General features: G+C 40.9%; 1 protein-coding gene across 3 annotated transcripts in view; it reads right to left on the bottom strand.

Moving 5' to 3' along the window:
* The window catches only part of NRCAM (neuronal cell adhesion molecule), a 311821-nt gene that overhangs the window by 145174 nt on the left and 152132 nt on the right, over positions 1-14515 (bottom strand). For all 3 annotated transcript variants that reach the window (XM_057730323.1, XM_057730324.1, XM_057730325.1), the window contains exon 3: positions 7817-7891. The gene's annotated coding sequence lies outside the window, so the exon portion shown is untranslated. The remainder of the gene's footprint in view (positions 1-7816; positions 7892-14515) is intronic.

Here is a 14515-nt window from a genome sequence, read left to right as displayed (position 1 = left end):
TATTTACCATAAAGCTGCTCCAGGTAGCCAACAACCATCAGCAACACACGAGAAGACCCAGAGAGAAAATTCAGGGGAAAGTTCTCTCTAGGGATGACTTCCGGTTTTGGTACCTAACAAGTATTCATTTCAACTCAACAAATATTTACAGAGCATGAACTCAGTATGCAGGATGGTACCAGAGGCTAAGATGTAGTTATTCTTTCCTACTCCTCTAGGTAAGAAAGCTTTTTATTATTTTGCACAACAAATCAATTTGAAGACCTTTTTTATATTAAAGCATATCTATAGTTGGATTCTCTATAAGATAGAAGCATTACATAATGGAGAAATATTTTACAGGACGCTTAGAACTTAGACCAATCTATTTTTCAGCTCATTTGAATCATTTGAATATGGTAGTTGTGTCTAGTTATATTTGTCGAATTTTTTTCTATTTCTCAGATTTTGTTTTTGCCCCAGGGAAGAAAGCCATTTGGGAAACTACATTAACGCCATGTTCTCTGTGCTTACCAATAAAAAAATAAATAGAAATTTGCAGGAACCATTTTCTCTGTGCCCCTTCTTCAGGTGGATTGTTCTGTCTTCCATCCTCTCTTTTCATAACCTGTTCCTATGGCCTTTCCTTCACCAGGTTAACAGCTTCTGTCAGCAAGGCTTTTATTCAGTACAGTATCGAAAGCTTTGCAGAAAAACGGATTAATCATGTTCGCTGCTTCTCTTTGTTTACCCCTTCAATTCTTGTAGACTTCAAGCTAACCAGAAAAATGCATGTCTAATCACAAATGTGAACGCCCTCTTAGGCTGTTAGTTCATGCATTTCTCTTCTAAACGTATCATATAATTAGAGGTTCTCTGAAAATCAAATGAGTTTCCCCAAATATGTCTTCCACATCAAATGCGTATTATAATGATTCAGACACATATTTTGTCTACCTCGAATTCCAAGAGAGAAGCTTATGTATGCCTGCCAAAGAAGTAATTAGTTTGCTTTTTTTCCACAAATATCCCTTGTGAGACACATAACCAAGCATCTTAAGGTAACAGTAAATTGGGGGTTAGCTATCATTAATCAAATAACAGAAGTCATGTATTCTACAAACCTCCCGAAGTAGACTTTTGAATGGTCTTGTCGCTGCTAAATCTAAATGGACTAAAGAGTTTTCACTCAAGTTCTACTCTTGAAAATATCAGAATACCATCCTTCCCCATTAATTTCATGCCAATTATTAAACAGGATATTGGTTACTTCTTTATATAATAGTTCCATACATGAGTTCTCTAATATATAAAAATTCCTTCTTGTTTAGAATGAACTTGTTCATTTTTTTTAAGAAAAAAATATTTTTTCTGAATAGCCTTTCCTTTGTTAAAATGTTATAGTTGAACCCTCAAGACACAGCGGCAACACCATCACACTGGTACTGCTGAATCACGTCTCTTATGCTCAGGCCTTTTCTCACCACTTTACAACCTGGCTTTCTCATCGTTTTTGCCATCTTGCTGAAAATTCTGGGGTCAGGAAGTTTTAAAAGTAGCAGAATTCTTATGTCTCAAAGAAGTACAAGATACTAAACAAATAAAAACTCTCAAACACGTATCTTTTTCAAACCATCAGCCAAGCAGAAGCCCATCAAGATGAACTGTTCTGGAAACAAGCTATGAAAAAAAAAAGTGGTTTAATGGGAATTCATAATGCAGCAAGAAATGTCACAACCCTGAATGAATCCGACTGGAAATGGAATTACCCTGGCCGGGTTGATGGGAATCCCTGCCTCTGGGAAGAGTGGATTTCCAGTTGAGATGCCAAGTTCACCAAATGCCTAATGGGCAGTCCATTTGTATAGTCCTTCTTGTATTATTCAAGTGAAAATTGAGCTCCATAAGTATTTTCAGCTGCTTTTTTTTTTTTTTTGTCTACAGAAACTTTGAGAAGAACAAAGATGAAAGTCAGGGCAGGATCACCCACAGGCCAGATGGATGGCATCAAGGGTTTACGTTTAGCTGGAAGACCATTCCTTCTATAAACCTCACAGTCTATAGAGTCCCCGCTGGATTTAACATAGAACACTTCTGCCAGAGAAGAACATTCCCATAAAAAATCTGCTAGATCTCTGGTTTTATTTATAGAGACGCTGGTGTGAAATACACACGCAGAAGACCCACGTGCAAATGGGCCCATGTGAGCAACGCATCGAGAAGGCACATCCCTCACACCTCAGGTGCAGCCTTGGCTTGAGGAGGCATCGCAGGAACACATTAATCAACACGTTCAAGGAATGCATTAATCAACACCACCGCGGCGGCTGGCATGCTTCATTGTTCAGCCGTGCATGCTAATGAATGCACTGCATCAATATGAATGTGAATTTCCACCAGGCTGCAAGAAACAAAACCCTTTTCAGGAGTGGCCCCATGTACCATATCCTACTCGACTCTTTCAATAGAAATCATTCTCTCCTGGATGCGTGCTAGTTTATGGACTCGCTTTCTGCAACAGTCAACCAGAAACAAAGATGCTTTACAGACCAGCTAAGTTTGACAAAAGCTGTAGAAATGCCTTCTGCAGATATGAAAACTTGAATCCTTCCAAGAGCTTTTTTTTCTCTTTGCCTTACAAAACGAATTGCTGTCGCGAAAGGCAAAACAAAACACAACAAAGCAAAGCAAAAAAAAAATAGTCCAAGCATCTATTTGTGTCTGCACTCGGATGTGACGGCAACATACTGCACTCCCAGCAGGGGCCTGGGCCGGGCCTCCTGCTCCACACTGGGCTTCATTTTCCTCCTGGGTAGTTCCCTAGATAACCCTCCTGTCAGGATTTGACTCCCTCCAGAAGCAGCCAGGGATGAAATGTCCAGATGCTGGGAGGAAGGGATCTGATAAAACGCCCTAAAGAACCTGGTCACGTGAGCCTACCTTTGTGTGTTCAGAGTTCAGTGGATCTGAGTATTAAAGGCTTTCCCATACTGTCAACACTCAGAGTGCCTCACTCAGTAGGTTAGCGGGTGCAAAATTGAGCAAAAATTGATTTTGATCATGAAAATGCTGAATGTAAAGATCATAATTCTGAATGAATCAAGGATGCCATTTACAATGATCATTTTGAATAAACTTGCTCCCAGGGGCAGATTTATTTCAGTAGAGGTTATACTGCTGGAAGCAAGAGTCGCAGGGCAGTGGCTCCCCTCTCTGGTGGCACAATTCCAGTCCTTTGGTGAGCCCCCAAATGAAAAGTCTGTGTTCCACTGATCTAGCCTTATCTTGTCACCAGCTCTAATTCTGGTGACACTAAAAATCATTTAAAAGCTACAAGCCCAAAGTGCAGCAGGGAAAACAAATCTGATCCAGTAAGTATCTGTAAAGGTCACTGCATCAGCCGTTTGGTGTATAAATGCTAAGTCGCTACACATTTCCTGTACTGGAGAGGCTCAGGCAGTTTTCTCCTTCCAGTTCCAAAGCAGATATTTCTCCCCATGGGACCACAGTGGGAAGGGAGGGGAGGAACATACATAAATTGCAGAATTCCTTCTACTGATGACAACCACTGGTTACAGCTGCCACAGGATGCGATGCCACCCTTCTTATCACTCTCACCCACCTCCTACTATCTCCCAAGAGAGGATGCTGATGTCTTTCTTCACATTCCTTTCCACAGCTCTTCCTGAGACAACTACCAAACTGAGCAGCCTGGAGCAGTGGGAGGCAGATAGGGCCTCCCAGAAAAAAATGGTTGTGTCCCACAAGAATCATGTGGACAGGATGCAAGGGGCAGAAAGGACTTAATGAATAAAGGCATGTCAATCACGCATGCCGTAATGACTCAGAGATAGATATCAGGAATGGTGTTATAACTCAACCTCCCTACAGAAACACTGTCCATGAGATTAAATATGCTTCCATCTGACCCCAGGTCACAGGGCGTTACTCAGACTCCACATAGAGACGAAAAGCTGAGCACTACCCCGGATGTAAGGACAGAACCTCCTTCCCCCTCATTTGGCTTCTAGGAATGCTGCTCTTTGGTGGTGAGCAGTCATTCTACAAAGAAGTCTGCCAGGACCACAGGGGAGGGACTGTCCAAGTTCAATAACGTTTCAGGAGGTGTTGTCACTGAGTGGAAAGCTGGAACTTGCCCTCATCATAGGTCAGGGCAAGAGGGAGAAAGTTAATAAGTATGAGAAAAGATCGTTCCGGTTTTCTAGTTAATTAAATACCTAATCAGTTTTAACTGGTATAAAACCCTAAAGAGGTGAATATCCTTTGCTTAGATTTAGGTCCGTGTCTTGGTCTTTGTTAAGTTCTGGGCTTTCTAGGGTAACTGCTTTTATTGATGAACTTTTCATCTCTAGTTTCATAGGCAAGTATTCCTTTTGTGGGTGCTTTCTGTCTCCTAGGTTTGTCTGGTACTGAGTAAACATGAGATGAAATTTCTCAGCCTTAAAATGATCCTGCAGGACACAATTTTGATAGATCTCTTTACTAGCAAATAGCATCAAAAACAGTAGTCCCAGCTGGGCTTTGTAATAAAACACTGATTCGCATGAACAAATCAGCTTTATTATAAGATAAACTCTTTTTACTGTTATCAGTTTCACTATTATCTGCTCAGAACAGAACTACCATTCTCCTAAGACATCTACATCATTTTAAAAAGTTGGTACTACAAGTCCGAGGGAAAGAACAACTTTCAAATCATCAACCCAAAACGATCATTTAATAACTCCAACAACCTGTCAGATTTTTCCTCTTCTACAGCTTGCCCAGTGGGAACATGCTTTAAGGTACAGCATGAGCACGATTCTTCTTTAGACCCATCATGGTTACAATCAGGACCAAACTTACACAAAAGCAGCCAGAGCAGAAAACCAGTATTTGGAGTGATTTCGGGGGTGTCCCTCCCCCCAACTCTGGTTGCTTATAGAAATTCCACCATTAACTGTCCTGCATTTTAGCTCAAGGTTTTCAAGCCAGGTAGAAGGCAGATTTTCCTTGGAGAAAACTTACACATTCGTGTTGATGATGAACGTGAACGCAGTTTTTATACGCAACCGGACATGGGCAGAGGCAGCACTTTCCAGAGAGAGGGCGCTGTGGGGTGGGGGCGTGGCTTCACAGACCACGGCTCTGGCAGCCCACGTCTTTCGGATACCACAGCCCACGAGTGGACGTGGGAAAGGCTACTGAAAACTCTAAGTAGCTACAAAAACACTTTCTATTCTAATGTCAGAGGCCGAATTCTTGAATAGCCTGGGGACATTCTGAATACAAGAGTGCTTCAGAGTTTCGGGACCTTTCAGGGAGTCTTTGTGAGGCCGGGGAAAGACATGGGAAGACACTCAGCATTTAGTTTCCACCCGATTAAATCCTCCACAAAGATAAAACGAGATGTTTTTGTGGCTCTAATAGTGCCTGATGACTAAAAGTTCCCTGTAGTCATCTGACGAGAGAGCAGCCAGGAAGATCACTGAGAAGACTGCACTGAAAAAGGCAGAATCGAACTTTTTCACTTGCTGCTCTAGAAGACAGGGATTTGAAGTCCAATAACTCTCATGCAGTGAATGAATGGGAAAATAATGCAACCAGGTAGGAAAACCCCCCAGGGACTCACCTCATGGAGCCTCACCACTGCCACCTTACAAGGGCACCAAGTCCTCCATCCCGGCAGCCCCTCTGCTTGCCTTGTCTTTGTGTATCTTCCCCGTTTCACTAGAAACCACCATCTACAAATAAGCTCCTGGTCTTTTGGTCTTCCTACCTCTCCTGAGTATCACACAATGTGTTATCTACGGAAGAACTTGCCAGAACTTACTGCTGGTGCTGGTGTTTTATTAGTAGGCCACTTTACTTACCACTGAGACAGGAAGATGAGTACAGCCATCTTGGAAAAGGACTGGTAACGGCTTTGAGCAAAACAGGCCTCGGAAGCTAAAGAACAAGGGCCTTGGGGGCCTGAGTCCCAGAGACAAAAACCAGGTTCGCAGGAATAAAAGATGAACTTTATCTCTGTTACACTCACAAGTATACCTAGTTGCTACAGGACTCAACTGTAAACTTTATCTGTTCCAGTGCTTTCTCGCAGAAAATTCTCAGGCACTGCTTTCTCCTCACAGAAGCACTCCCTATTCCTGCCAGCCACCAGGGAGTCAACTGAAAAAGATTGATGATTTCTGGAAATTATCAGCGATCATGAGACAAACCCTCCCTGTTGTTTTAAGAGCAACTTGTCCCTGCTACTCGGGGAGCTGGCACTTTTTCCAGCTTCTCCCTTGTGCACAGACTCTCTCTTTTAATAAAAAGCTTTGCTTGTCTAAGAGTCTTGTGGAAGTGATATTCATTTTTATGGTATTGCTGTCCAAAGATGTGGAAAGGGCACGCTAACACCACCGTTACTACCAATTCCTAGTTCCTAACAGCTGCAGGCCCGTGTGGGCAGACCTCCACATCCCTGCTAGAATGAAGGGGTCTCTTACGTGGCCTCACCTTGCAGGTGTCTTTATTTTATGAAATGTGAACACTTGTTGGAGGGCGTATGTCTAGGTATATCAAAACTTTATAAGTCATTTTACATTGATGAGGAAGCTTCCCATTAAAAGAGCCATTCCCACAAAATTAAAACTCTTTTGGTACTGGGCATGGTTACCTAACTCAGCAATCTTGCTAGTCTTTACTCATTTTCTCTTTTTGAGAACTCTCCAAGCAGAACAAAACATGTGCTATTTGATTCACAAAGCAACCTTCTTAGTTTCCAGGCTACTGATTTGGGGATTTCTGGTGGGATCTTGAAATATCACAAAAACTCATCAGTCATATGTGTTTAGTTTCAGTACAACACAATGGAAGCAAATTCAACTGAGGCATGAATCATTTCCTCTAAAATATAAAAGGACGTATGGACAGATCAATTTCAGACTCCTCAAGGACAAGGGACAACATCTTGCAAGATTTTACTCCCTCAAAATCTTGCATACAATCTTCTTTTCTTAATTAAAATCCATGGGAGTTTACTTGTTAAATAAAACCTATGAGGTAAAAAAAAAAAAAAAAAAAAAAAAACCTATGAGGTAGAGATCTAAATGCTGAACAATCACGCTCTCGTAAATTCCTTAAGAAAGCTATTATTGGGTGAGATACAGTTCTCTCAACTGTGTTCCAGATCGTCAAGTAAGATATTTTTCATCAAGTTCAATGGCCTTTGAGAAGGCATCATTGGCCTGGCAGAGTCTGCTCTAGAGCTGGTAATTCTAAATGATATAAATCAGACTAGGGTGGGCAGTGGGGGTGGGAAAGGGATTTACAAAGCAGAAAGCACATATCAAAGTAACACTGAAACTTTCCAAACAGACTTTTGTATTATTTGGGCTTCATGGTGAGACATGAAAAATCATATACAAAGAGTACGTTCTCAGGAGATTTCTGATAGATGATTGAACCAGAAAAAATTTTCCTTATAAAAAATTCCTTATCATTTTAAATCTTTAATTCCATCAGAAACATATTGTTTGCTAGCAATGCTTTTATTCTGTTGTCTTTTCTGAACTTTATACGATTCATGACTTAGTAGAACAAAAATCTTATTTCTACGAAAGGACATGAAGGGCTGGTTTTCTTCCCCCGTGTATTTGATTCATCCTGTTTGACACGCAGTATGATTCATGTTTTTGCGACCACAGCCCTACTCCCTGTCTTTCATCACACTCTCTGGATGGACAGTATTAAATATGGCAATAACATGACATAATCACATCATGTTAGGGTATAATTCCCTTCTTGTACCAGTAACTAATTTAAACCTTTTAAGATGATAAACTCCTACCTTTGAAGAAGATCTTCTCTGAAGAAATTGTTCTTCCTTTGACTTCTTTAAACCAAAAGTCTTCTTGGCATTGCTCTGTGGGTTGAAGAGTGGGGAGAACGTTAACAAGACTTTCATCGTCAATCACAGCAGATTGTCAATAAGTTAATTCCAACTGACTCCTTGACGGGAAACACAATTAAAGGGGAAGCTCTGCAAGGGAAGACAAATCACGAATAGATTTGCCAAGACACATGGCTGCTGGTTTCAATCCAAAGTGACAGCAGAGAAGTGACTAAAACTCTGGTGACCATCCCCTTAATGGACCCTAATCAAAAGAGTCATGTCTGGTGCCTTTTTTTGGTCTACAGGAATAGAGGGGTTTGGGGTAATGCACATGTACAGTGTGGCTAAAATACCTCCTTGTTGTGTGATGAGGAGGAGGAGGAGAAGGAGAATTACTGTTGAAATACTTTATTTAAGAGAGTAGGAAATCTCTGTTTGAAAGGCCCCGAGTTTTCAGTGAGGGTCACAAAGAAATGATAGGTGCAGCCCAGAGCAGAAAAGACCCACCTGGGCTCTGACAAAGGGCCAGCTATGGACACTCAGAGCTTGACCATCTCCACGTCTCCTCTCCTCAGCCTGAATGTTTCCTTTGCAAGTATTCCAGCTGAGAATTAGCCAGCAAAGGACAGCACGGACTGGGAGGAAAACAATCACAGCTGAGCACATTAGGTCTCTCTCTCTCTCTTTTTTTAAGACAACCAATTCAGGGACACCCATGGTTTTCTAAAAGAGGATTTGTGGCTTTTTGGACTTTGGACTTTTGGAAACAGAAGTCATACTATCAACCTCTGAAAAACCTTTCAGAGAAGAGAAACAAGTGTCGATTCAGGAATTCCCGGCTGCACTCAAATATGAAGAGAACTACAAATCGCAAAATGAATCTATTACTCAAATAAAAAGATATGTGATCATCTCAGATGTTTTAGCTTATTCACTTGTTATAAAATGTCTTTTGTATTCAGTTGTGAAAAGCTTTATCTTAATTACATGTAAAACCACTCAATCAATTTTCATTGGATCGGATGCAATGATATTTTATCAGGACAAAATGTTAATATTGCGGAGGTTAGTGATTCTCCCTTGGAAGTAAAGGCGATTTTAGGGTAAATGAGGTTTTTCTTTCCTTGTCATTTAGTTCTCATTTATAAAATCTCTACGGGAGTGAAGGAAAGCGTCTACAAGGATCTGAAGCTATGTCTACAATAGCAATTCAACCAAACATATTGAACATTTCATATGTATCTGTCAACAGACTGCATAAATATAAATAAGAAAATAAGAATTAAATAAGCATGTGTCCTACATGAGGGATCTCAGTCCATGCACTGATGTGGAAACCAGAACTACCACCAACCACCATAAAATGCAGTATCTATAGAGTATACCATGAAACCACAAAAGAACAATCGATTCTACAAAGGAGCAACAAGGAAGGCTTTCCATAGAAGGTAACACTTGGGTTGGCAGCAAGGGCATTCTGAGTAGAGGGAAGGGCAGGAATTTGTCACTGTCCTCACTAAAAGCATCTCCACTGGGGATCTCATAGGCAGAGCAGAAGGTAAGCATTCTTGGGTCCACTGACCAAAATAAACCACAATCCTTTATCTCCAAATAATCATGGTAAGGCAGATATGCTATTCAAAAGGCAGCCTGTTCCTGCCTTCTTAAAGCCCCTGCGAAAACAAATTTCTGTGTGTGGCAAAATCAACAGAAACTTAAGAGAGTGCATGAGTTTGCCGAACTAAACCCTTTAAAGGCATCTTCACCCCACCGATTTGGCACCCTCGTTGTGTCTGAAGCATGTATACCACATTGCTGGCGAGCTACTGCTGAAAATCTCTGTCACAGATGACTGGAGGCCACCACTGAATACTGGGGAGTGAGTCAAAGACACAAATCAATAAAATTAATTTTACTGTATATTTTACCTGGAAGAGATAGGAGAACTAATATGTAACAGGCTCCACTATGCCCCAGACATGCAGGTGATGCACCAATTGCATACGCATCAATATTGCTTTGACACAGAGGCAGAAACTATAGCACAGAGAGGTGAAGTTAATGACCCTCGACACACAACTGGCAAGTCATACATCTGGAACACAAGGCTGCTTCTGTCTGAATCCCACACTCGTGCTTTTTCTACATCCCCCTGTGGCTTTTGAGAGAGGACAGGATAAACTTGGAGTGGGGATGCTACTGAGATCCAACTGGAGGGGAGCAGAAGAGGAAATTCTCAGAAAGAGTGTCAGAATGAGAGGAAGGCATTGAAGAAGCCAAGAAAGAAGAGGGTCAGGAAGGGAAAAGGATGGTCCACAGGGTCAAAACCTGCCGGAAGGACCCAAACGCGGAGAACTCGGCAGCTGTCAGTGGGAAGTTCCTGCAGCCCTGAGGTGGTACTCCTCACCCCCCAGCTCCTGTGGACTACACTTTCCTGCTTTCAGCGACAACTAGTGCACTACCATTTCTATGCCCCTCTGCCAAGTATACTTTTTATTAATAAGGTCTCACAAAAGGGGCAGGTATGAAAATACTACCGGGTATGGTACGGAAGAAGATATTTTGAACGTGGATTTTAAAAAGGAGGCAAGAGAATGTGGTTCTTTTGATAAGTTTGAATTGTTTTCAGAATAATTCAATTCAGGGCAAAATGCCCTAAAAACGACACCTACATAATTTCACACAGGTATGGTTTTCCATAGGCATCGCGTGGGAAAATGATTTCGTCCTTGCTCATGTGTATTACTGAGAGGGCACTGCCTCGTTTCTAACCCCCCTGTGATGATGTAAACCCTCAAGCCTCTGCAGAGACCACCAAAAGGCTGTGTATTCACTGTATTACGTGTCAGCAATTAGGCCAAACATTTCTAGGGAATGAATGTTTGCTACGTTCTTTACTCTGGCTTTGACAACTGTCAATGGGCTTTCATCCCCCTGAAACTCCTTTAGGTCCGTGGCATAGGGTAATACATCACTGCGAAGGGTTATTTTTCCAATAACAGAATAACTATTTTTTTAACCAAAATACAATCAACTTATGCTATTAAATAAACCCAGTCCAAAGTCAAAAGGTCAAGATGAGATCTGATGTAATTTAAAAGTCGCTTTCAGAAAAGTTGAATAACATCTAGGTGAAAAATGTAACACACCTAAAGGCCACGGTACACACAACAAGCCAATTACAATAGAAGCGACCCAACGGTGCCTAAGTATAATAGTAAAATTTTTCAATAATTCAAGAAAGTGACTAATTGCCCTAGCCACTCATAGAAAAATAAAATAATAGATTTTCTAATAGCTCCAAAATAAATCCAACGTGATTGGCATTAATTTTTGGCAGGATTTGTTTGTTTGTTTGTTTGTTTGTTGTGAAATGAGAGTCTATCACATTCAATACAACCAAAAATCTATTTTGCAAACACTCTTAGGTATATGAAAGTGTCAGCAAGCAAAAACACTCAAAATCTCACTTAGTGTACACTCTCTAGAACAACTGAGAGGACATTAAAAATGCTTACTCTTTGGTTTCTGTGAGGTCGATTTCTAAAAACTGGCCTTGGTAATGCTAATCTACGCTCTGGGACAGACTACATCCAAATATCAAGCATTTGACTCCTCAAGCCAATTCTGCTTTCAACTGTGACAATTATTTCCTGTTTACACTCTTAAAAAATATAGTTGCTAAACACTTTTCTGAACACCAATTCTGAAAACCTTACATGTAATGATATATTTATACCCCTGCACTATTATGTGTTTATGTTGCATGCAAAATCATTTTGTGCTTTTATAGTGAGGAAATGATAGTAATTGACCAAGTTATTTTTCATCTTTGGTCTTAACAAAACTTCAGTAGTATCAATCATGGACTAACTCCCAAGCTCTTCTTTTTTTCTTAACTTCCTGCCCTTGACATGATCCTTGGACTGAATCTGGGGCTCATTCATACTTATTAACTGGAGAGAAAAGGATAAACAAACAACCCTATTAAAATTGGCATTTATCTTTGGTTTCTCTGGGGTACGCCTGTCATCCAGCAGCCTGATTCAGCTCAGCATGACAAAAAGACAAAATCATCTTGAAACCCAGTTCTCCCCATTTCAGCAGCCTATGAAACAAACACATTCCCCAAAAGCAGAGAGTATGGTCTGAAATAAAGCAGGTTCTCAAGTAGTACCTCAACGAGATGGCACCCGGAGGGGCCCACCTCCACCACAACCTGGCTGGTGGGGCTTCTGGGGACACAGAGTCCCAACTTCTAATCCCAGGTGTAGCATAAAGTCCAATCTACTCTCGTAAGACAAACCAACTTGTTGGGCCTTGGGACCACCCTGACCTCTTAAATGTCAGGGTGAAGCAAGGCAGGGATCCAACCTGATGGGAAACCTGCAGGTGAACCAATGTGCGTTCTGCCTTACCTTTCAGAGAAATAAAACCACTGGTCCCTTGATAAATCAAATTAAACAGATTGAAGACAGACCATCCCCAGAAGCTTTTGAGTATTTCAAGTGACATCGTCATCTGCTACCCTGTAGACTGGTGCAAACCACCAACAGTGGGCAAATTACGATGATGATGGATAAATGCCGTCTTACTGTCTGTCAGTGCACTCGCCATCATGCTGTCACATACATTACTGGAACATCTCATGGTACATAGGCATGGCACATTTCATGGTTTCATAGGAGGAATAACTGTAAGTGGAAACCTAGAAATCCAGTGGGCAGTAATGCCAGCTGTTCACCAAAGAGCCATTGCCCCCTCAGTCATATAGAGGGGCTGTGGGGAAGAGGCTCCCATCCAGGGTCTATATATCCAGCTCCCCTTGTATCTGGGCAAGACCTTGAGATGTAAGAAAGCTAATATGTAGCACTTTTTTGTCCGGATGTTTAGGAAGCAAGTGTGTCTTTCCCATATTTCTTATCTCTCCACTGTTAGCTGTATGTCAATGCCCAATGTGACTTTGGAAGTCACATGGCCTGGCCTCTGTCGGTGGAGGTCCCTGAAGGGTGACAAGCAGAGATCCTTCCCTCCATGCAAACGGTCTATATTACCAGCGCTGGACCGTGATATGAGTTAGAAAGGAACTCTAATTCAGTGACGTTTCTACAGTTTAGGGGTTTGTTACAACAGCTAGCTCTGCCCTATCTAATAGAGTCAGCATGTCATGAACACAGTAGAAATTTAAATTAAATCTGTTCCTCATTGGTCCTTTTTTCTGTGTCTATAATCTAAGAGGAACAGTTTTTTTATTTTTTATTTTTTATTTTTTTATTTTTTGGGGGGTACACCAGGTTCAATCATCTGTTTTTATACACATATCCCCGTATTCCCTCCCTTAAAAGGAACAGTTTTAATTTTACAGTATTAGTGCATTCAGAGCAGTAGAGCAAAAGTGATTAAAGGCTATTAATAAGTCCTCTTAAAGATAATTAAAGTAACAGTGTTTACTTCATTTAGGGAAGAAAAAGTGTAAAGGAGGCTGGTTAAACTGTCAATGAATATATGGAGGTCCTAAAAATTTTATATCATAGATAGTAAGAAACTATTTCTCAACTTCACTAAATATAAGCCAAACAAATACAGCAGATTTACATGATGTTATAAAAAATAACATTGAACTTAGATCATAGGGAAGATTAGAAATAGAGTTTTCAATTTTATGGTACCAGAGGAGAAAGGGGAGGGAGAGATAAACTGGAAGATTGGGATTGACATACACACTTTACTATATATAAAATAGATAAACAACAAGGACCTAGCGTGTAGTTCAGGGAACTCTTCTCAATATTCTGTATGACATGTATGGGAAAAGAATCTAAAAAAGAGTGGATATATTTTGTATATGGATAACTGATTCACTTTGCTGTACATCGGAAACTAACACAACATTTTAAAGTGACTATACTCCAATACATTTTTTTAAAATGGTAATGGTAGCACAGTAAGTAGTGGGTTAAAACCTCAGCTTTTAAAATTCACCATCTCTTTGACCCATTAAAAGCAAATTAAATTTTTTGGAAAAAAAAATAGAGTTTTTGAGAGAATCTGACTCTCAGTAGGTGAGGCTGGAGATCCACTTTTCTAACAGGCACCCCCAGGGGGTCCTGATGTCTGCGGTCCTGGGCCACACCATGAGCATCACAGTGAAGTTGGTTAAACAGTGAAACACACCACTCTGTGAGACTGTCACATTTCCTTCCTAAAAGTAGTAGAATTGGAAAAATTTTTCAACCACGAGGTGGAAAATGAACTCTGTCAACAAACATCACAGAGCTCTGGGAATACAGACAAGTAAGACATGATTCCAATCCTTAAGCAGCTCATAGTCTTAGGAGAATGACTGTGAATGTATATCCGTGTGTACATGTGTGCGTGGGCGCGCATGTATGTAGAGTAGGTGGTGATGAGGAGAAGGAGGAAATCAAGATGATTCCAGGTTAAATTGGGTGAGATGAGATCTCATCCCATGGGTGAGAAGATGTCCCCCAGTGTAGCCCCTGGTACCCCAATCTCTCCTGGGCATCCTTGTCCTAGAACATAATCTCCAGAGAATGTTACCACCAACCAAGATACAGAATGAAATAGAGACACTCAACCCTATTCAAGAAGCAAAAGCAGTTCACTTTTACATATTTTACATATCAAACTTCT

Source organism: Hippopotamus amphibius, chromosome 4, assembly GCF_030028045.1.
Source record: "Hippopotamus amphibius kiboko isolate mHipAmp2 chromosome 4, mHipAmp2.hap2, whole genome shotgun sequence".
NCBI classification, from domain to species: Eukaryota; Metazoa; Chordata; class Mammalia; order Artiodactyla; family Hippopotamidae; genus Hippopotamus; species Hippopotamus amphibius.
This window is presented reverse-complemented; position numbering and strand designations above follow the sequence as displayed.